This window comes from Buteo buteo, chromosome 27 (assembly GCF_964188355.1).
Source record: "Buteo buteo chromosome 27, bButBut1.hap1.1, whole genome shotgun sequence".
In the NCBI taxonomy this organism is placed as follows: domain Eukaryota; kingdom Metazoa; phylum Chordata; class Aves; order Accipitriformes; family Accipitridae; genus Buteo; species Buteo buteo.
Window position 1 is genome coordinate 3,506,002 of NC_134197.1, and position 23,131 is coordinate 3,529,132.

A 23,131-nucleotide genomic window follows, 5' to 3' on the forward strand; every position below is an offset into this window, starting at 1 on the left:
GCCCTGCTGCCTTCCCACCACAAGCAGGCGGCCGCCATGGCTGGGCCCTCCCTCCCTGCCAACAAGCCTGGGGCACGGCAGCGTTGGGGGGGATGCTTAATTTTGGGGAGCTGATCCCTGCAAGCTGGCTAAAACACGTCCCACGTGGTGGGTTTCTAACCCCAGCGGGTGTTGTGGATGCCAGGAGAGGGCTTTTTTGGCAGAAGCGGGGCCGTGAGTCACCTCCCACCCGGCGGTCCCAAGGCCGCGGGTTTCACCCCATTGCGGAAAGAGCCTCCGCATCCGAGATAAGCCCTTTTACAAAATAAATAGCGGTGGCTGGAAGTAGAGAAACAGAAGAGGGGTCTCGGGGAGATAGCGAGGGGCCGGGGCTGGCCAGGGCCTGGCAGGGACGGTTGCAAGAGCTGGGGGCTGCCGGGACGGGAAGGAAGTGGTTGTTGTGGGAGTAACGTCAGGAAGAGCCTCCGCTGGGGCCCGGGCGGGCAGGGAGAGGGGAAGATCAGAGAGTTCACAGGACGGAGACGGGGAGGAAGCTCTCGAGGGAGAGGAGGCCGAGGGGAAGGGTCCGGTGTGGGATCGGGGAGGAGGGGGTGAACCCCCGGGGGCAGCGGTGTGCTGGGAGACACCTGCCCTGGGAGCACAACCCACCCCAAAACGCTGCTGGATTCGGTTTTACTCCCCTGCCCAAAGCGATTTCTAAAAAAAAAAAAAAAAGAAAAGGTTGCTTTTTTTTTTTTTCTCTTTTTAAAATCCCCCCTCCGGTGAATAAAAGCAAAACAAATAATCGCAAGAAGCGAGAGGCCGGGTAATTAGCAGCAGATGGCTCGCGATAACAGGTACCTTCATACCTGTGCACCCCTACTTAACAGCCTTCGCACTTGGAGGTGCTCCCAGATCCGCTGCTCTCGCCAGCTGAACAATCGCAGCCCGGCTAGAGGCACCGATACGGGAGTGCAGACAGCAGCGCCGTGAGCTGCTTTAGGGAAATCCAGTTTAGAGCCAAGGCAATGCATGCAGAGTCATTAATCTAGGTCTAGTGCCAATAGGGATGGCTTTGCATTAGCGCCGGGCCCCTTTGTAGTTCAGACAATCAGTCGTATTCAAACAGCGCGAGATAACACTGCAGAAAGCTGAGACCATCGCAGCTCATTCCTCCTGTAAGGGGCGGGGGGAGAGGATTTACAGGCAAAATAGCATTGCATTAATGGGACTGCTCAGTATTCTGCACAGACGCTCGCGGATAATGTCTTTGCAAACTAACTGCAATAAATTAATTAAATTAATCTACTATGCCGTGCTTGTCCCCACCCAACATCAAATTCAAGGATGATCAGGGCTTGCCTTATCCTCCATAGCCTACGAAAGAATCTGATCTCACTTGCTCTAGAGTTTCTGAGGCACTGAATTGCAAAGTACCACCTGCCTCACTAAACTAATCACCAGCCTGGTGGTTTAGATCACATCAGTTTTACATGTAATTAAGACTGTCCAGGAGGGCATGCAGCTGCTTACATGGTCGTTCCCTCTTATACAGCAACGTGCCTCCTGCTCAGATAGGTGCAATTAAACAAGCCTGTTCACAGTCATTAAGCATTAATGCACCTCATTAGCATAAGAACTGGAAGAAGCTTTGATGCAGGGAACCCCGCAGGAGAAGGAGATATAGAGAGAGATGTACATACAGACAGGAAGGCGAAGGGCTGGGCCACCACCTCCTCGTGGCCCCGACCAACCATTCCAGCTCCATTTCTCCAAAGCAATGAGCCATGCCATGCCCTCCTCCCCAGAAATGGGACTGGGTTATCTTTCTCTCCCCCTCCCCCCCTTTCTAAATTATGCTGGTAGAAAAAAAAAAGAAAAAAAACCCAAACTGTTGGGATATTAACCTAGCGAATCCATTAATAAGCTGAACTCTCTGTTGGCTTTGACACAGCACACTAAAGCTTTAAAGAGACAGGGCCCCAGACACTGGAGATAGGGGCAGAGACAACAGCGCTAACAAAGAGCCACTGTTGCCACGGCCGTGGCCATCTCGGGTAGGTCCAGCTGTCTTTGGTGTTCTGTTTTCCAGACACAAAGAGCAGACTGAACCGTTTTGGTCTGAATGGCTTTCATTTGATGGTAGAGAAAATGAGAGGGAAGAAAGAACCTAAGTAAAGTGTCCAGGAGAGAAAAAAAAAAAAAAAAGAAAAAAAAAGCATGGTGTGCTGCAGGTCTTCAGTGAGAAAGGCAGCAGCTCCCCGGAGCACAAAATGGGGCTGTCTCAGGGCGCAAAGGAAAGGCGACGTCGTGATTTCGGAGCAGTGCGTGCCACCGCGAGCGAGGAACTGTGGGTAAGCAAGGATGTACGCTCCAGGGGAGCCGAGACGGATGCTGCCTGTCTCTTACATGCTTGCCCAATGCTTTGCACAGCAATGCACAGGTCTCCCAGCACTGCCAGACCACAGACAACAAACAGCTTGTCTGACTTGGTTTTAATCTCAAGGGAACAACCTTGCGTTTGTACAGCTCCTGGCACCACCTGGCTCAGAGCCTGTTAGAAGACTCTAGCCTGGACCGTTGGGTGTTGGTATGCAGAACCTCAGCGAGCTTTACTGTCACCACGGCGAGAAATGGGCTTGCACCGGGAACATGAATCAGCTGGAAAAAGTGAATCTCCGAGTGAAATGGCTTCAAGGAACCACCATGCTCACGTGCTACTACACGTCTGTTCCAAATCCACACCTCAGCCCAAACCGTATCCCAAGGCTCCATCCCAGGATGGGACGGGGATGTGCCCACCCTGAACAACCCTTCTGCTGCAGCCTCAAGATGCCCAAGTCATGCCCTTGCATCTCTACCAGAGGCCAAACCTGCATCCTATAAGCTTGAAAAACAGGTCTGAAATGTCCAGTCCAGATTCCTCTGTTATAAAGTGCAGCTCTGAAAGATAGAAATGGAAGCTGAGACCTGTTAAATCCATAGACCCACCCACTGGAGAGCCATGCAGGCTCGTCCCTACAGTACTCTCTGGCCCTCCGTCTAGTCCAGTTTGTAAGTGATAAAAGCGTCCATGACTGCAGCTCTCATCTGGGAAGAAGAACAAACAACCCAAGCAGATCTTACCACTGGGAAATGGTTTCTAAGGGTCTCCAGAGATATCCTCTTTCCTATGCTCATTCCATTAGTGCTGTGCATGCTCCATTGTCCCAGTCTCTCCCTCCTTAGTGGTTACATCCTACAAATACAAACAGATTTCGAATCCCCTGTAGCTATTTGGCCCACGTTGATAATAATTTTCCCTCCTTGAGCACCTTTTATCTAGAGATCTGGAAGCATCTCCCTGGCATTAATAGTTATTAGCTTCTCCACCATCATGCAATGTAGGGTTAGCACCATTACATTTTACAGCTGAGGGGAACTCGGGTACAGCACAGTTAGAGATTCAGTCCTGCCAAGTGGTGCATCCTCTCACGCCCTATCGAATGGCACAGGGATGGCAGCGTTCAGCCCCTTGCTGAATCCTTGCTGAATCGGGCCCTAAACAATTTGCCAACAGCATCAGAGAGAGGAAGCGATCCCAGGTTTGTGCCCGAGTCACCAAATCCTCTGTTTTCCCTTCTGCGCCTAGAGAAGTCAATGGAAAGTCTCCCATGGATGGCAATGGGAAGTTCAAGCTTTTTGAGTCAGTTGAAACAGCTTTTTTTTGTTGTTTTTTTGGGCGAAGAGGCTTTTGCTGCACAGTCATTTTGATAAACCAAGGAGCCAGGCTTTTACCCAGCAACAGGCTGGGAGAATGACTGATGGAGACCATGACCCCAGTGAACCACAGCCTTGCTCCCCCAGTCCCTTCCCATTTGCCTTTTGTGATTACAATTAGTAGTGGGGGCTGGCAGGTGGGGGAAAAATAAAATAAAATAAAATAAAAGCCACCCCCCCCGCCCCGCTCCCACCCCCTCATTGTCTGCGTGAGGCTGGCTGAGCCTCTGCACACTGCAGTCCTCTGCCCATTGTACTGCTGAGAACATGCGAACAGACGCTCTCGGGCGATGGGTTTTATTGAACGCAACTTCAATGGCAAATGGAGGGGGGGGTGAGAGAGGAAAAAAAAAAAAAAGCCTTGAAAATCCATGCCAAAAAAAAGAGGTGGGGAGGGTGTTCTTTAATGCAATCAATGGCTCCTTCCTATAACTCTGCCTGTTGTGAGGAAATTTCTTTCCAGTAGCAGCCAGCAGCAGTCCCAAGGCTGTGACATTGCTGTAACGCTTGGAGCTCAGCTCTCTATCTCTGGCAGCAGCCCCGTCTTTTTGTCATTATTGGCTGTGATTGCAGGGGGTGCATGCCAGCTTGCCGAGTGCTGAGATATTGCTGTCTTCCCCTCCCTCTGGACAACCTGCCCTCGGAGAGGAGTTTGGGAGGGCGGTGGGGAGGAGACGGGGGTGAAATAGGGAGCTGAATTCTCTCTGCCTCCCCTGAGTAAGCTCCTATCCAAACCCACATGGATAGGTAGAGGTCCCCAAGGCCCTTTCGGAAAGCTCATTAGGAAAGTAGTGACAGATGCATTAGCTATTAAAAAAAAGGGGGGGGAGAAGCTATCATAGAACTTTAAAAAAAAGCAGCAGCAGCCGCCCGACAGTTTTATTGCTGTCAGATCCTTTTTTTCAGTGGGCACGTTGCAAAGCAGGAGAGGTTTGGGGAAATATCTGACGCACGCACGCTCTTCCCGTGCTCTGGGCTGTCAATAAGCCAGCCGGGGTATTTCTCACACCCCCAGGAGGGAGCTGCCAGCTCTGCCTATTGCCACTGCAGCCACTCACCCTCCCCATCCACCCCAGCACCTCCCGGAGAGGAGTTTTTGGAACGGGCACGTCTGGCTGCATGCAAAGCTGTGGGAAGAACCCACTGGGATGCCACAGGGGGCCAAAAAAAATGGGCGTCAGCTGCTGCCATCTCCGACTCAAGCTGCAGCCTGGGGAGGACAGGTCTTGGCATGAGATGTTCCCTCCTGATCTAAGCAGAGGCTGCTGAGACGGTGATAGAGTCCTGCGTGCCGGGACCTGCTGTCCCTGCAAGCTCCGGCAACGCGCTCAATGGAAGGACGGGTACAGGTCACATTGTGCAACTGCATCGGACACGCAGTCAGGCTCATGGCCCCATCTCAGGTCCCCCATCGCTCCAGCACAAGGTTGCAACCCGCCGCCCTCGGAGCCTGGGGAACAGGCACACACACGTGCCAGCGGGGTGCAGAAAGGATCAACTCCCCACACTGAGGGCAAGCAACACATCTGGCAGCCACGGAACCCTGCGTAGGGACTGGGGACCAGGCATGGGGTAGGGTGGGAAATGGTGGGTACTGGATGAAGACTGGATGCTCTGGATTGTGGTCTGGGCTGGTGAGCTGCGGTGGGCAAGGGGGTAGATGATGGGAAGGATGGGGAGGCAGGATCAAGGTGATGGTGTGGGTTTGGTCCCTCCCCATCCTATGAACCAAAAAGGCCACCACCGGTCTTACACCTGCGTGAAGAGCAGAGCCCAGCTAATAAGAGGAGAACAACAGATGTTGCACCTGCATGACAGCTCCTGAACGGCGCCAGAAGAGCTGGAATTCACATCTGAGCCGCAACGGCAAAGCTCTTCCCACAGACAGCGGTGGGAAGCGGGGATCAAAATGCCACTTCAGCAACCACTCTCCCAGCCCCAGGTCCTGCATCCATGTGCCGCATTTTCCACGGACCATCCTCATCACTACAGGACACTCACGCGAGGCACGAGTGGGCCCCCTCCGAGACCTCAGCATCCCTCAAAAAGGGGCACAGCTGTTTCAAAAGCAACCAAGGGGGCATTGGAGGCAGCCATCAGCCCGTGCCCCCCGACCTTCCCTCCCACCACCTCCCAACCGCAGTCAGGAGGCAGAAACCTCACCGGAGGAAAACAGCAGCAGCAGAAACCGTCCCCCCCGGTCGAGTTTTAAATGGCTCTCGGATCCCTTCAAACAAATCTAAATGCACCGATCCTATTGTGTGCATAAATCTTTGCACCGGGGCCTGCACGCCTCCACACTATTGATAAAGAGAAACGAGTCTTAAATATTTAATGAGCGAATAAACCCGTTAAGAGGATATGATTAACTGCACGCCACAGCTCTGCATTTAAGGTGTCCCTGCTGTACCTTTAGAGGGGTTTTATTTTTAAGGGAAATCGGCAGCAGCAGCTGGTGGAAGCGAGCAGCCGGGGTGTGCGGGTGCCGCACAAATGGGAACACCAGCACAACGCTCCACTTCGGAGGCATAAATATGCCCCGGGAACTCGTGCTATTAAGGGGGGGACAAGTGGGGCCCCATTGACTCAGCCCGACGGTGGGGGACAGAAAATACAGCCAAGGAGGCTTTATGAGAGGTGGCAGGAGCCAGGCTGTCGGTTAGAGAAAACATCTGAACTCTGCACCTTTCTGTCTCGCCTCGCAGCGGGAGGGGGCTGGTGCGGGGGGGTGGAATCAGGAGACCTTGGAGCTATTTCCAGCTGAAAAAGGGAGCTGGAGTGCGACCTTGGGCAAGCCACTTACGGTCACCCGCTGCCTGGAGTCGAGCTCTGCGCGAGACAACCGGAGTCTTGTCTGCTGTGGGTGCGGATCAAGGCAGTACGTGGAGCCAGGCTGGTTGCACGTTCCTTCCCTCCGCCTCCACCGAGCCGGCAGCAGCCTCAGCCCGGGGCCAGAGCGCCGAGCAGGGCCAGGGTACCAACTCACCGCCGCACGCCAGCCAGCCCACAGGATGTTTCTCAGGCACCCAGAGAGCCGTCGATGGAAGATTTTATGAAACCGAGTGCTATAAATGTCCCCTTGCTATGTGACTTTTTATGTTTCTAAATTATTTTGATCATTATTTTTACCAGAGCGAGGTGAATAATACAAAACAAACCACTGTGAATCATCACTCCAGTTTTTAGATATGTTAAATTTAGCTGTTTTGGTGCCACCTTTTTGTTTATATTTTCCAAGTGTTTCTTGCCAACAAGTTACCGGCAGGGATTTTTGGCCAGGAAGGGATGAAAAAAAAAAGACAAGACAGACTGTTAATTTTTAGCGGCAACTGAAGATATTGGAAGAAAGTGAATTTCAAATTCTTAATTGCAACAGTTCCCTCCCCAAACCTCAAGTCTAAAAATTAAGCCTGCCCAATCGGGAAGCCAAAATCCATCATGTGATGTAAGATCCCAATTAAAACGACTCTCATTCTTGAGACCGAGTATTCACAAAAGAGCAAAGACCACGAATTATTTGCAGAAATTATCTGGAGAACAATTTTGAATAATGAATACGATGGTGGAAATTGCAGTCACTTTTGAATACTTAAGGCAACTACAAAAAATCACGAACAATTTGTGAACAGAAAAGAGGTGAAATACGTGGAATAGATCATTTATCACAGTCCTGCCACCATCAGCGATTATTACATGTGAACGATGCCCCTGTATGGCTGTAAATGCTGCAGAAATTAGCTATAGCGACTGACGGACAGATGGAAGTCATGCTTGGAAATACACCTAATCGAAGAGGCTGTGCTACCACGGCCAAGTAAGGGACCACGCGCCCGTGACCTGGTATAAATCAGGGCGAAATAACTCGGGAAACGGGATGTACAAAGCAACCCCGGGCAGGAGGAAGGGATGCTCTGGGTGACGCAGCCGAGCGGAGAGCAGCTGTAGAGGAAGAGGCGCGTAGCCCTGACACACACTGGCCAAATCCCAAGGGGCGCTAGCGCAGAGTAACATCGAGGATGAGCTTCGAGACTGTGTGACTATAACTGGTGGAAGGGGGTGGGAGATGCCTGCTCCCTTCCTGTGCATGGCTGGCAAGCAGGGCAGCAGCAGGGAAAGGAGAGGCTCCAGGTAGGTCTGGATAAAACACGGGCAGATGCTGCTTCACCAAATACTGGCTCTGCAATGGGAAATACCGTCCTGCCGGCCAGGGGCTGCAAGCATCCAGACTTCTGCAGGGTCTGAAGCTGAGAGCCAGGGCTTCACCAGATCCCACCCTGTCTCAGCCACCTCTCCTCAAGCCCTGGGCTGAGCCAAACTCTGGCTTCACCCCGAGAGCTGCTCCCATGGCCACCTTTGTTGCTCAGAGCGTGCAGGACCAGAGAAGCAGACGTCTGCTAAAACCTGAACAGTCTTTCTTGCCCGGGAGCCAAACTCCACATCTTTGTTAGATTTACTTTACCACAGCATTAGCTTTGCATTGCATCTACCAGCACTGAGTGTGGAGGCTAAACCCTCACCAGGCTTGCTTTTCTGCCAACGGGGTTCAGCTGGGAGGGAGAAAGGCAGGGAGAGTTTGGGGGGCAGGAGTAAATAAAGGAGAGAGGGTGCTAGAGGACTTTGGGGGCCACAACAGGGCATGGAGGAGCTGGGAGAAGGCACCAGCACAGGGAAGCTGGGCAGGTGGCTGCAGAGGACGCGGCACTGCTGAGATGGAAGGGAACAAGTGCCCCTGAGCAGCACTGATGGTAGGGGTCTAGCCACGCCACTTCAATAACACTTTTTTTCCCTCTCTGGTGCACAGACTCTCTGCAGACCACCTGTCCCAGCTGGATGATCACACGCTGAGAACCATGGTCCCTGAAGGGTGCTGCCACCCACTTCAACACGGGCAAAACCTGCTCTTGCAGTCGCTGTCTGTGCTTCCCTGCAGAGCATGCAACTGCCCCCGCGCCGGGCAAAGTCTGCAAGCACTGCTCAGGCAGGGAGACGCTGGGCCTCTTCCTGCCCAAATACTGTGTGCGAGGCAGCGCAGCAACGGTCTGGTAGAGATGGAGCTTTTTTACATCCCAGCCTGGTCAGCTGACGTTTATCAGGGTAACAAAAGGTTACAGCCCGATCACAAGACAGGCTGACAATACATCTTCCCCTTCTGGGGAGGAAAGTCAAGCGCCAAAGTTGTAAAAGGAGTCCAGTCATCTTTCGTATCTTCTTTTGCCTGCAGTTTGACGTGTGGAGAGACGGTTCCTCTCATCTTACTTTGAAATGAAAGAGGAAAGGAAAATGCAGAACATTCTGCATTTTAGGTGCAGGAATTAAAAAAAAATAAAAATCAAATCCTTCTAATGTTTCAGATCAAATATTCCCCAAAACTTCTGTTGTGGTACTCTAAGAAAGCAGAGGCTGGATCTCTTGAATTCACTTGAATTCAGGATGCTTCTATCAATTTGCACCAGCATTTCAACAAGCCTGGCTGAGTATGCAGAGGAAAGCCTGGCTGTTATGTGCCTGGACTGAGGCATCAAGAGAACCACTCAGGAACTGAGAGTCATTATTTGTTATTAACTCACCTGGAATCTGTGATTTCTTACATGTTATTTTGCTATTTGGCTGTGGAGTGAAACAGCTCCTTAAAAAGAAAAAAAAAAAAGGAAAAAGCGAATTGTCCGCTAGTGCAGGATCATCTTTCCAGTGGACTCTAGCAGGTCTCCAGCAACCTGGATCACAACTGATTAAGACCATCCTGGTGGCTTCAGGGTTCTCTTCTTGTGCCCCTTTATTTACCGTAGATTCCCTCTGTGGCAGCACTAACCAGCCCCTGCAGAGATTGCCCTGTTCCAGCCTCCTGCTTTTCCAGGTTTGGGCAGGCACTGGGTATTGCATTTGGCTGTTTTCGGAGCATGGGTGTTTGCTTCATGTGTCCCTGTAGAGCAGAGTCCCCTCGGAAGGCTGTCCCAGGCAGGAAACTGCTGCTGCTCCTGGTCAGGGAATCACATGAGGAAAATCAGTTTCTCTTTCTTTTAAAAAAGCCTCCAAGTGAGGAGTTTTTTCTGGAGAGATGGAGAACTGCTGAGATCCCATGGGCTCTGCTCCTGCCTGTCTGACAGATTCTCCCCCGCACCAATTTGGCTAGTATGGTGGTTGCCATAATTATTTTTAAGGATAACCATTTGTTGGGACAACAACTTGCTGGGATAATGACTTAGGGTGCACAGGGCACTTCTACGACCCAGCTCTCTTACAGCGTTTGCGTGTTATCTTGCTTATTTTGCAGACAGGGAAACCGAGGCACAGAGCTGACTCTGGAGATGGCCGAGGCTCCAGCAGTATCTCCAAGTTGCAGCACTCGGGTGCTCCAACGACGCTGCCCACATGCTGCAGTATCAGTGTCTCGCCCACAATCCGGCTGAACTTCCCCAAGATCCCCAGACAAGGGATCTCCTGCATCCCCTCCATCCCCAAATGAGCCGCCACAAGCTGCTGGCCTTGGTCCCCCTCTCTTGAGCATCAGTTTGTGTCTCTGGCACCCAACAGGCACCTCTCCCGGCAGCTGGGCTCTGCCCCACTGATGCTCAGGGTACCACCTTTCCCCACACCATCCCCAGGAGGGCATCACGGCAGGGCTTGTGCATCTCTGCCATGGCTGGTGACGGCAGGGCGGACAATGACATTTGCTGCGGGAGCCTGACATTGAACCCAGCCAGTCAGAACGGCGGGTGTTTTGCTGGCAAGGGTAGCAGCTCTGCTCCGACACCATGAGCGAGGGGACAGGAGAGGGAGGGGAAAGGAAAAAAGCCGAAGCAGCAGCCAGACAGCTGCCTCTTCCTCCTCCTCCTTTTGTGCAGAAATGTGTTTTTGTTTGTCAGTCAAACAGATTGTTTTCTCCTTCTTTGCAGGCCAATTGTTTCTGCTCCTGCAAGATAAGGGATTGAAAAGGGCTATATTTTTATGGCACAGAATCTAGGCCCTCCGAATTGGAGGGGAGACATCAAGTGGGAGGAGATTCCTGTTCAAACCAACACTCCTCTCCCCAGTTCCACTCTCCAATCCTATTTCCACCCCCATTTTCCTTTTTTCTCCTTCCTTCTCCTGCCTGGAGCTGCCTCTCAGCCCTCTCGCTATTTAATCTCTGTCTCTCTGGTAGACTCAGGAGGTTTACGCAGCTTCGTCCTCTTTGCACCATCTGCTGAAAAGAATCCGTCTTTCCCCTTGCTGCTCTGTCCGGCGGCTCCTCCTGCCATCCTCCCCCACCAAAAAGGGGAGAACGGAGCTGGTGCCACCGCACGTGTACGTCCAGACAAACCCAGGAGGGGGTTTTCCTTTTCTGTGAAGGTTTTGCCCAGAAAGCGCCTTGGAGAGCCAGACCCCAGTGTGGGGCAGGAGCAGGAAGCAGAGACAAGGGAGGAAAATGGTTAGTAAGAGCAAGCCCAGGCCAGGATAAGACAGCAGGTTCTTCTCCTGGCTCCCAGAGTGGGTTCAAGGAACGTCCGTCCAGCCTTCTTTCTTTTTCATGTCAGACTCCCCCGAATCTGCAATCCAGGTGAGATGCCGTGACTGATGATGATAGCACAGAGCGGCAACACCGGAGAGGTGACCGCTGAATGATCATCAGCATCGTATTTATGCCATCGGAGCAGGTCCCCAAGCCAATGGATCTGGAGAAGGTCCTTGCTCCGGGGACCATCAGGGCTGGAAGCAACCCCAGCCTCGCAAGCGGTGGGGATGTCTGTGTCCCAAGCAGGAGTCCTTTGCTCCTGTGTGCCGATCACATCGCGCTTCGTTGTTTGGGGCTGACGACCGGAGGGAGGTTTTGCCTCCCCTCCTCAGGGGATGAGAGCCTGGAAGGGGGCAGCGTGGTTCATATCCAACTCATAAGCCTCTCAGAGCTCAGGCTTGAGGACTGAGATTCACTCAATTAATTTTGCTTTGGCAAAAAGTCCATTTTTATTGCTATTTCATGCCTTCAGTATAGATTTTCCCTGCTCGTCTCAAAGGGATAATAAAACCCGACTCGTTCTTTTTATAAAAGTCTCACACTCTCTCTCTCACCAGGCTCTGTGTTCCCCAGCTAGAGATGTAAATTTAAAGGGGAAATGCTGTCATTTAAAACAAAACAAAACCAAAAAAAGCAACTCAGAAAGCCCATTTTTGAGCATATTCCAGCTCTTAAAACTAGGCCGTGCAACCAAAGCAAAAACCAAGTGGCCGCCTTCCCACAGCAAAGTGGCCTCCCCACAGCGATGCCCACCCTCCCACTGGGGACCGGGGGTGACCACCAGCCCTAGGAAGCCGCTCTCCATCTTGCACGGCTGGCGGTGGCCCTCAGCTTGCTGGGACGTGTAGTTTTTGCTGTCTGGGCGCTGGCGAGCGCAGGTGGCCACCGCTGCTCGGAGCCAGCTCTTCGCGCTCGGCTGTGACGCCAGCTCCCCAGCACCTGCACCTGCCTCCCTCCTCCTCCTCTTCCTCCTCCTCCACACCGCGCCCGGGGTGAAAGCCTCGCTGCTGCCGGCCCCAGGCAGCTGTACAAGCCCTCCTGGGGAAAATCCCAAATCCACACGATGCTGAGCAGGTGGATTTTAAGCATGTTTCCAAGCGGGTGGTGGGACAGGACGCCGGCACGACGACGCACGGGTCTGCCCGCTCCAACCCAGCTGGGATGCATCCTGCCTGGTCTTCAGAAGGGCCGTAGCTGCAGAGCATCCCTCTGAGAGGTGAAGAAGGGAAAGGGAAACTGCCTTTCCTCTGCCTCGTGCCCTGCTGCGGGGGACAGGATGCGAGCGGAAGCCAAGTCGCATTGCTGGAAGTCTGTCATTAGTCAGTGGCAGCAATTGCCTGGGGACAGGGTGGGGTCCCCAGCACCCGCAGTTTTTAAGAGCAGGTTAGACCCAAGTATCTGCCTGGCATGGCTGATCTAGCCCGCTAGGACGGACTCAAGACGGTTTCCTCCTGCCCTGGCTGCGTGTCTGATTCGGTGATGTGCATAAATCCGCTGTCACCGGGACTCTCCCTGCCTCGGCGGAAACCAGGAGCGAATCTAAAGCAGAGCAAAGCCGTGCGAGGCAAGAGGAGACGTGCACGTGCCTGCACGGTGCCAGCCGGCATGCTGCCGCCACACCAGCCCGGCACTCAGCCCTGTGCCGCAGCACGGGACCGGACCAGCCGGGAATAGGCCAAGGTGCAACAGCCGAGCCCTTCACACGCAAATGTTTCTCCCTCTCCCCATCTTTTTCCCTTTGCCTGCGCCCCACTGCGAAGCTGCCTGCACCCCCAGCTGCCGGGAACTCAAAACCCTGCCTGCATCTGGCAGGGCAGGCAGTGCCCACGGCGAGAGGAAACCCGCGGCTTGCTCTGTTCCTGCAGGTGTGCCTCCAACCGACAAAAGTTTTAGGGCAATTCACGCTGGGATGGGCAGAAGAGGAAAGACGAGGGTGAGGAAACCCCCCAGCGATATCACACTCCCTGGCTAAATGATGGCCCGTCACCTCCGGGCTCAGCTCGCCGTGCTCCCGGCGAGGCTACGGCACAGGTCCCTCAGGTAAACCAAAGTTGCGCTGTATCCTCTGATGGCAGAACAAACCGTCCTTCCCTGCCGTGAGCTTCCAAGCCTGAGGGATGGTGCAGGAAAGAATTCTGCAGCTTCCCCATTTTGCGGGAAATCAGTCGGGGTCCCTAGATTTTCCTGCAGAGCCCTCACAAGACTCGACCCTCCGGGCTGGAAAATCCTTAGCGAGCTGTGACAACCTCTGCAGCTCAGGCAGAGGCGAGAGATGATTAAGACTGGCTGAAATCTCACAGGACTCTGACGTCTGAGAGGCCCCATGCAAGACAGAGAAACACCCCGGGCTGCTCCTTGCAACCCACGACTCCCCTCACCTTAGCACGAGGCCGAAGGGAGACCAGGGACCAAACAAGGCCAGGAACCAGGTCACTGCCGCTGGTTTCCAGGCAGCAAAGGTTTGGAAGAGCAGAGGATCATTTAGCAGAGCGACAGTGAAGGTTCAGAGCAGAGCCTTCAAATTACACGCTACAGAGCACTTTTCCTGCCTAAAAGGTCTCTGAAATGACTGTGGCGGCTCTGAAACGAAGCACTCTGTATGCAATTGTTCCCTGGGGCTTGCAGAGGAGACAGAGCCGGGAGAAGAGAGGTGGGTCTGCGGTCCCTGGCACGGGCAGCTCCTCATCAGATGAGGATGCACACTTCTTCTGGGCTCCACAGCACAGCCGTGCTGCTTCCCTAAATCTCCCTGGCAGTTTCTACCGGTTGTGATTTTTTTTTTAATTTTTTTTTATCTCTCACTTCCTGCCTTGAACTTCACACAGCTCCTGGCCCCAGGCTGCAGAGCTGCTGCTCAGGGTGCAGATGCCCCCAGCCTGGGCTCTGAGCCCGATGCGCAGACCCACGCTGAACCCCCCCAACACCGTGGCTCTCGCCATGCCTCAAGGCACACCTCAATCCCACGGGAAATGTGGAGGGAAGAGTGCTAGGGGGAAGTGTGTCCTTTTCTTCCCATCCTTCTCCACGCCATCCCCCAGCAGCTCGAGGTCCATTTTCATCAGCCAGTGACAGACACCAGGAGATGCAGTCTCAGCACCAGCTCTGCACCTGACCGCCCAACACCAGGGCACCATACACAGCCAACCTCCGCTTTGCACCCCCGTGGGTCCCCTCAACCTCTCCCACCAACGCACGGGTGCCGGCACCCACATCCGCAGAGCCACCGCGGTGCTGCTTGCCCACCTGGGGAACACGAGCTGCCAACCTGCAGAAGGCGGCTGAGGGGTAGGAGCGATCTGCAAATCCCAGCAGGCAGCAGAAAACCATTTCTGGACCCTCAAGGAGGCTCCAGTGATGCCCACGAGCTGGGGCAGCTGGAGCTGAGCTAGGAGAACCCTCGGAAGGTGCTGGCACCACCAGAGATGCCTTCCCTCCGCTTGCACGGGGCCCTAGGAGCGCTCTCCCACGCAAAGCCCCCACTGTTGTTTTTGTTCCTCCAAAACATCGCTTTGGGAGGTCACCTGAGGGCAGCCAGCCCGGGCACCGCTCGCAGCCAAGGGGAGAACAGGCGGGAACCAGTGGCCACAAGAGCTTTTGCCAAGCCAAATTTGCTCACGTCTAAGGGACGGCATCGCGCTCCGTCAAAGGCGGCGGGGAACGAACGCGCACCCCAGCAGCTCCCCGCTCTGACGTCAATTAAAATCTCCGGCAGGTCTGCGACGTCAGCCGCGACGCTTCGCCATCGGCCGGAGAGCCTTCGGGATGCCGACCCTCTTGGGCCGGGGCGGGGAGCGGGGGAAGAGGTCGGTCACCATCTCCATTGGGATCCCCGGTGGTACAAGCACCACCGTGCTCAGGCTGCTGTTCCAGCCGCACGTTTCCAGGGGGTGGTAGGAATGGGGGGGGACACACACTGCAATTTAGCTGGAATTTAGCAGCTTAAAAGCAGCTGCAGCAGAAGGGCTTGGGGAGGGGGGGGGGGCACACACCCACCCCCCTTCCTCCAGGGGGGCTTCAGATACACCAAGTCCCCCCTCCGCATCCCCACGCTGCCAGGCGGGAACACCGCGGCCACCCGCGGGGCCGAGGGGGCCGGGGAGCCCCTCGCTGCCCCCCCCTCGTGACGTCACCGAGCTAGGGCCAGGCTCGCGCTCGGCGGGGTTGGGGGGGGGGGGGGGTGTCGAGGCGGGGGGGGGCCGAAGCGGGCTGCGGTTGTAAACGGGAGTGCGGTGCGATGGGAGCGCGGGCGGAACGCGAGGCTGGGCAGCGGGAAGGGAAGGAAAAGGAACGGAAAAGAAGGGAAGGGAAGGGAAGGGAAGGGAAGGGAAGGGAAGGGAAGGGAAGGGAAGGGAAGGGAAGGGAAGGGAAGGGAAGGGAAGGGAAGGGAAGGGAAGGGAAGGGAAGGGAAGGGAAGGGAAGGGAAGGGAAGGGAAAGGAAAGGAAAGGAAAGGAAGGGAAAGGAAAGGAAGGGAAAGGAAAGGAAGGGAAAGGAAAGGAAAGGAAAGGAAAGGAAGGGAAAGGAAGGGAAAGGAAAGGAAGGGAAAGGAAAGGAAGGGAAAGGAAAGGAAGGGAAAGGAAGAGAAAGGAAAGGAAAAGAAGGGAAGGGAAAGGAAGGGAAAAGAAGGGAAGGGAAAGGAAGGGAAAAGAAGGAAGGGAAGGGAAGGGAAGGGAAGGGAAGGGAAGGGAAGGGAAGGGAAGGGAAGGGAAGGGAAGGGAAGAAGATGCCGGCAGCGCGGCGGAGACGCGATGCCACCGCCGCTCCAGCGGCAGCAGGAATGCAGCGGCCCCGGCGGGAGCCGCGGCTGCAGCCGCCGTTGCGACGCGAAGCAAGCGGGGTGGTAACGCGGCCCACCGCCCCCCCCCCCCGGTACACCGGCAAGGCCACGGGGGGCTACGGCCCCCGCCCCGCTCGGCCAACCCCTCTCCCCTCCTCCCCGCCAGACAACGGCTGTCACCCCCGCCCCCCCCCCCCCCGGGGCCCAGCCTCGGCGACGCGGCCGGCGGGCTAGAGCCGGGGGCGGGGGGGGGGAGCCCACCCGGATTCCCGTCCCCGGAGGCTTCTTACCTGACGGGCCGTGTGGCCCCGCTGCGTCTCAGCGGCGGCGCTGGGCGGGGGCGGCCCCGGCGGCCATCCCCGGGCGGCCGCGCCGCTCTCCGCCGCGCCGCGCCGTGCAGAGAGAGAGAGGAGCCGCCTCAGCGGTGTCAGCGGGCGGGAGCCCCGCGCGGCGCCGGGAGGGAGGGGAGGAAAGTCGGGGGCATGACCGAGCGCCGTCGGAAGTGCACGCGCGCCCCGCCGGCCCTGCCCGCGACGGCGGCGACACCTGCCGGCCGCGCCGGGAGACGCCGGTTAACGGGGGGCGGAGCGGGGAGAAGCGCCGGGAACGGGCAGCGGGGAGCGGCGGGGCCCGTCGGTCAACGTGGGGAGGGGGCTTGGCGCGATGGGGATGGAGCATCGCGTAAAGGGCACCGCCGGTAACCGGGCATGGCGTACCGGGGATTTCACGTTAGGGGGTGGGGAGATGGGGCAGCGGGGCGCCGCACCGGGCGTCGGATGGGAGCTACCGGGTTGCGCGCGGTGGGCACCGGGAGCGGGTGGAGGGCACCCCGGGTGCTGCCGGTACCGGGCACCGGGTGCTGCAGGGCAGGGTGAGGTACCGGGCACCACCGGGCACCGGGGACCCTATGCGCCAGATCCTGGGTCGGGGCTTAGGTCCGGATTTGGATCGCCGGGTTTGCGGTGTTTGGATTTGGCTCCACGTTGGGATCGGGGTTGGACCACGTGTGGGCCCGTGCTTGGATCTGGGTCTGGATTGGGATCCGCATCTGGTTTTGCATTTGGAGCTGGATTCCGATCCGCATCTGGATCTGCATCTGGAACACGCATCCTTTGCAAAGGATGGAGGTGGCACGTCCGACCCCTTTCCCCACTCTCGGAGCGTCCCACGGCAGCCCCAGCGGGCGCACAGAGCACCCTCACGCCACGGGGTGCTCACCGCCCGAGGGTGCTGCCCGCTGCCCCGGGCGGTTTGGGGAGCCCCGGGGAAAAGCCGGGGGCTGCAGCAGCCGTGGCAGGAGCCCTGGCCTCCTCCGAGCCGAGGGGAGGGACAAAATGGCAGCGGTCCCGCTGGCCTTGGCTGTTGCTCAGCGGTGCGTCTGGGGCTGAACGTGCTCCAAGGAGGAGCTGAGGTCAGGGAGGGGGACGAGTGCAGGAAACGTATTAAGCGAGGAAAATTGGCTGCAGCCAGCACCGCTGCCTAATGCTTGCTTGGGATTTTCCTCTCCATCAGGTACCTGGTATAAGCCCTCGCTGTTCAGCGGTTGCAGCTGGTTAACCGCTTGCATCTCAGATGCGCCACCGGCACCCACTCTGCACCAAGAAGGGTGGCACCCAGGACCCCTCCTGGCTTGTGTCCCTGGTGTTGACACCCGCTTTTGGCCACGGCGATGCGTGCAGGTATTTTAATGGGGAGATTCTGGGCTCTCGCCGCCTGGCTGCTAATTTATAATCCTGTTTTCCTATTAAAATAAAAGCCTCTCTCTTATTCCCAAACGTGAGAGCCAAAGCGAAACTATGAGGAAGCGCCCTGTTTGCAGAACATGCTGTGAAATGCACAAAGGAAACGAAGCAAAAACAGCGTTTTGCACGTTTTTTAGCCTCGTTTTAGCCGGGACTTGGAACCGCAGAAGGGAAATCTTTTCCAGCAGGATGTGCACAGCGGGGAGGGGGGGGGGGTGTGTGTGCGCGTTGAGCTGCTGGTGTCCCTTTGGAGCAGGGCCACCTGCCTGCCGAGAGACAGCAACCTCTGCGGGTCCCTGCTTTGTCCCCAAAAGGTGTCAGGTCCCTTGGGGGTTCCAGGGACGCGGGCTGGAGCAGCGTGTCCCCCCCGTGGGGGCCAGCCAGGCGGGGATGGCGGCCGATGGCAGGAAATACCTGCTGCTCCGCCGCTTCCCCGGCCAAAGCGAACAAGAGGGAGAGTGTTTGGAGGGTGGCTGCGGCCACGTGCGGCAGGAGGAGCCTCCGAGGGACACACGGGCCATTGTTCCTTGAGCGCGCGGGGTGGAAATTTGGATGGACGTGTTGCGTGCCACCTTCCCCGCGCTGCTGGGGACTGATCCCGGGCTGTGAGCGGGACCCAGGAGCTGTCGGAGCGGATCAGGCTGGGAATTCATCAAACCCCACGTCTGGCAGCTGAGCCGCTGGTGGCAGCGGTGGGACAACCCCAGTGGGACAATCCGCTTGAGGGGGCTCTCTTGCTTTTTGCAGCTGGAGCATGGAACGTGCCCAAGGACTTTTAGACTTTCCAGAGCTCTTACTGGTATTTGTCATGGCCCTGCGGTAGCGCTGCTGTCTGTCTGTCCGCACCCCTGCCAGCACCCTGCAGCAGCCTCGCAGTCACCTGGAAAGACATTTCATGTGGTCTGGTTTTGATCCACGCTTTGCCATTTCTTTAAGTGCTCCCTGGTGTTTTCCTTTCGCTCGTACAGCACCTTTTCCCACCGACGCTCCCCCTTTTCTTTAAAACAGAAGAAAAAGACTTGCAGAATATGCCTAGCCTAGCAATTCCCTAATTACCCTCCGCACATCCTAGCAAACGGGCTTCCCTTTGAGCAGCACTGCTGTCAGCAGGGACGGGCTGCAGGCTCTCCCCAAAGCAGCCGATAACACCGATCCTCCCCGCTGCCCTCGCAGGGAGAGCAAAGAGGGGTTTCGCTCACTGCTCCCACCCGAGCTCCCAGCCGGCTCTGCTCTCCTTCCCCCCCAGCACCCCACCACACCGGCTTCCCGAACGGAAGAGGTTTTTTGGGAGGGAGGCTGCAAAAAGGGGGAGAGAAGAGAACGTGCTGCTCTCCTTCCTGGCCTCCGTGCTTTGCCCTTTCTCAGGAGCCAGCCAGATTGTTTCCATTAGGAGAAGCTGAGGATCCAAGTATTTGTCAATGGCCAGGAGAAGATTTGCTGATCGTAACTGCCGTTCCCTAGCATAATGTTGAGTGAGGTGCTTGGCGAGTAACCATCCTTTTATGGTAAAATTAGGAATAAACGCTCAGTGGATTTGCATTTGAAGTTGATTGATACATGGCATTAATGCACGCGTAGATAATTTTGTATTTTGAGATTGCTGAGCAAGGAATAATTTTTATTTTGGGTCAAAGATAAGGGCATTGTGTTGAGATGAAATATGCAGGGGTTTTGATCTGTGTCACAGGCAGTGCGTTTCTCTTTGCTGGGTAAGGTGATGGCAGGCCCGCATTAGCCATTCCTGCCCTTGCTTTTAAGTGCTTTGGGTCTGTGCCCGATGCAAGGAGTAATCCCCCGCTGTCACTTAACACCAGGACGCGAATCCAACTTTCTGAGCTTTGGAGTTTCCCATTATTAAAAAAAAAAAGAAGAAACCTCTGTTTTATTTTATTTATTTATTTTTGTGCAGGCAGAAGGCCGTGCCACTGAGAAACATTAACTAAAGAGAACAGCGTGTCTTCATCGTTATGGGAAAGGTGCGGGCAGAGTGTTGCTAAGCCAGCGATGCTTTTCAAACCCATCTCTGGTAACTGGGACTGAAGCCGTCGGCAACACCTCGGCCGTCCCAGCGGCTCAGTGCCGGTCCTGCCCTTGTGCCAGCCCTTGTGGCACATCCCAGTTTGGGCAGCACAGCCGGTGTCACACCAGGAGGAGCACGGGGCTGTTGGCTCCCTTGTGTTGCTCAATCTCTCCGGGTTGCTGCGTGCTGAATGCAGTCAGGCTTTTGGGGAGCTGGAGCCTCGGGTATGGCCACCTCAGCCAGGCATCTGTTCCCTTTGCAGTAAGGACATGGGTGCAACCCCCTTGGGGACTCAGTGGTGGAGAAGAGGGGCTCCCCTTTGGGTCCCCAAGCCATGAGGGCCAAGGAGCTGGGGGCTACTTTGCTAAATGCATCAGCACAGGGCACCTCTGGACACGAGAGGTCATCCATCCATCCATCCATCCATCCATCCATCCATCCATCTCCCAGAGGAGGGTGGCTGCAGCAGGCTGGCTTCCAGCTGGAGCACGTGGGCTGTTGGGCAGGGACAGGCAGCAGGAGGCGATGCCATTCCTGGGGTAAAGGGACCGCTAACGAGAGAGAACCATGCAGACATTAATTAGGCAGTGAGATCCTCAGGTGCAGATAACTCAGCAAAAGCACGGGTCCATTTGCATGCAGGAGATGGCAAGCGATCGTTGTCCTAGAGATACAAAGTGAACCCTCCGGCGTCCCTCCTTGCCCCTTTGGTCGGGTCCCAGGGCCACCGCAGCCGGCAGGGCAGGGGCTGGCAGCGGGGGGCTGCATGGCAAACCCCGTCCTCCTCTGCCAAAGCAGGTGGTGGGAGGAAAAAAAAAGGAAAGGGAAGGAGGAGGGAGCAGAGCTGAGGAGCAAAATAAGCTACGCTACAAAACGCCCGGAGCAGTCACTTGTGCTTGAGGCCATCCCTGCTGTGTGGCCGAGTGGCTTTTTGCAGGCCTGGCAGGAGAAGCCCGGAGGGGTGGGAAGGTGGACGGGGATGAAGGAAGGAGCGAGACGGCCTTGGCCGAGCCAACGTGCATTTGAGCCTCAATAGGTTTCAAAGGCTGCGGCGTGTTTCGGGGATGAAAGCTGCCCTGGGGCCCTTCCCAGCGAGCAGCAGCGCTGCGAGTAAGCTGCGGGCATCGCGTTTGTCTGGCTGGCGACTTCCTTGTTACGCTGAAAATGGTATTAAAAAAAAAAAAAAAAAAAAGGCAAAACCTACAACAACAAAAAATATAGCACCAGCCCCCCTCCACCCCCCCCATCTCCACCACCCAACAACAACCAAGAAAGGCAAGATCTTTCACAAGCCCGGAAGATGTCACCATAGAAACAGAAATCAGACCCACTCCAAGGATCCTGCCGCCTGGGAAGGCGATAAAATGTTTTCTATCGATTGCTGTCGGGAAAGTCACTGCTGATAAGCCATCTGAGGAGAAATGGAGCAGGGATGCAGGGACGTGGGAGCTCTTCAAATGAGCTTCCAGATGGTCCCTCGGCTGCCCCTGCGCGGCAGTCGGGGGCCGAGGGACCCCGGGCTCACCGGGGGCAGCTGCTCTGCCCCGGGCCGGTGCCAGCATATGTGTGCAGAAGAGGAGGTGTGAGCGTTCCATGCCTTTGGTGTGGCGATGTGTGCGTGCCCTGGCTGTTAGAAGCATGAAGTGGAAAGCCCGCTGTCTGCTTTCCCGTTTTGTTTTTGCAGCAGAGCAGCTGTTCCTGGTGAAAACGCGCCGTGGCGGGGCGGCCGGCGGAGGCGGCTGAACTTTCCCTTGGCTCCTGGCGTGGCATTGCCGGGCTTTGGCATCCTCTCGCTTCCCCTTGGTAGCAGCAGCGATAAACCCTGTGGTGCCCGCCAGCCTTGTGCCCTCGAAGGACTCGGGTCCCCAGTCCCCATTTGCACGCAAGAGGATGCTCTGCAGCTGGGAGCATCCCTGCGGCTGCCGTGCTGGCCGGGAGGTGCGGGATCTTCCTGGCGGCTCTTCCCAGGGTGCCGCACAGTGCCGAGGCCTGGCTCGCGCGCCCTTTGAAGAGACGGAAAATCCTATTATCTGCTCATTCTTCTCGCAGTGTGAAGTCTCAGAGCATTCAGCAGCAGCCGAGTGTGGTCTGCTGCCTGCAGCCCTGTGCTGCTTCTGCTCCCACCCGCGCAGGAAGGTCTCTGGGTCACCAGGGATGGGCATCACCTTCACATCCCCTGATCCGCGCCACGGCTCAGGGATACAGCTCTCTCCGCAATACCACTTGCAGCATCCAGCAGTGGGGTGCAAAGGATGGGTGTGCAGGGAAGCAGGGTTGGGGGGGCTGTGGGCTAATCCCCCCCCTTTGTGGGGAGCTAAGGCTGCCGCTGCAGCCTGCAAAACCTCACGTCATTAGGGCCGGGAAGGTGGTAACCCATCTCGCATGCTCCATCCCCACGGCATTTTTGCTGCCAGTAATTGGCAGCAATAAAAGAGGCAGTTAATCCAGGCCAGCGTGGGATGCAGGCACATTGATGTCTGCGGTGAAAGGCACCCTGGCAAGGAGGAGCTGGGGAAGAATACGCTCCTGGGCACAATTTGCAGCCCTGGAGAGCTGGTTGGATGCCACGGGGAGCATTTGCTGGGGATTTTGTTAATGATGCAGGCGCAGCCTTCCCAGCTTGGCCTGTGCTAAAGCCCTGGCTCACGCAAGCTGAGGCTGTTTGGCTTGAACTTAGACCAGCTGCTTTCCACTGGCTGGTGGATTTTTGTCTTGTTACTGGGTGGCTCGGTGCGGGAGATGAACAAAGGAGCAGTTAGTAGGTGATTTCACTTTGGGGTTTGGTTTTTTTTGGAGGAGGAAGGAAGGGTTAAACCGGGTCTTGTTACTCGGTTATTTTAGGATGGTAGTGCTGAAGGGACCGCAAGAGGATTTCTCTGCACGTGGGAAGATGGAATTTAATCAATATTGACAAGAGCTATTCACCAAAACAGGCTCATTTGCTAATGAAAGCCAGACCTGGTGACTCCCCGGGGAAGGACAGCTTTGGGAAAGAGAGGAAGGAGACACTGGGAAAGCCAGGACTCCCTCTCCCATGCCCCTGGTTCTTATGAAACCAGACTGCATTTGGGGTTGATTTTCCCAGCACGGAAAGGCTTTGGCTTGTTTGCCTTCTAGGTGCAGGATGCCCAGGACCAGCCCTCATGGCAGCGAAGCAACAGCCCCATCCCTGCCCAGGGACCCGGGTCCATGTCACCCCCCAGGCACCGACGTCCCCGTGTCAGGCAGAGGCTGCAACACGTGCGATGACAGCAAAGCCAGCCCCAGACCGATGGCGTGGCGTGGGGTACAGCGGGGCAGGACGGAGGTGCAGGGCTTTGCCCGCCAGCTTGGACCACAGCCGGGGTCCCCGTGCAGTGAAGTC

The 23,131-nt window shown here is 56.1% G+C and overlaps 1 protein-coding gene across 4 annotated transcripts in view; it reads right to left on the bottom strand.

Moving 5' to 3' along the window:
- Positions 1-16,468, bottom strand: part of RAI1 (retinoic acid induced 1) — a 76,555-nt gene extending 60,087 nt beyond the window's left edge. For 2 of the 4 annotated variants that reach the window (XM_075058554.1, XM_075058553.1), the window contains exons 1-2: positions 16,296-16,468; positions 3,106-3,217 (exon numbers count right to left, since the gene is read on the bottom strand). The gene's annotated coding sequence lies outside the window, so the exon portion shown is untranslated. The remainder of the gene's footprint in view (positions 1-3,105; positions 3,218-16,295) is intronic. The other 2 variants (XM_075058555.1, XM_075058552.1) reach the window with 1 other exon arrangement.
- Positions 16,469-23,131: the final 6,663 nt, after the last annotated feature.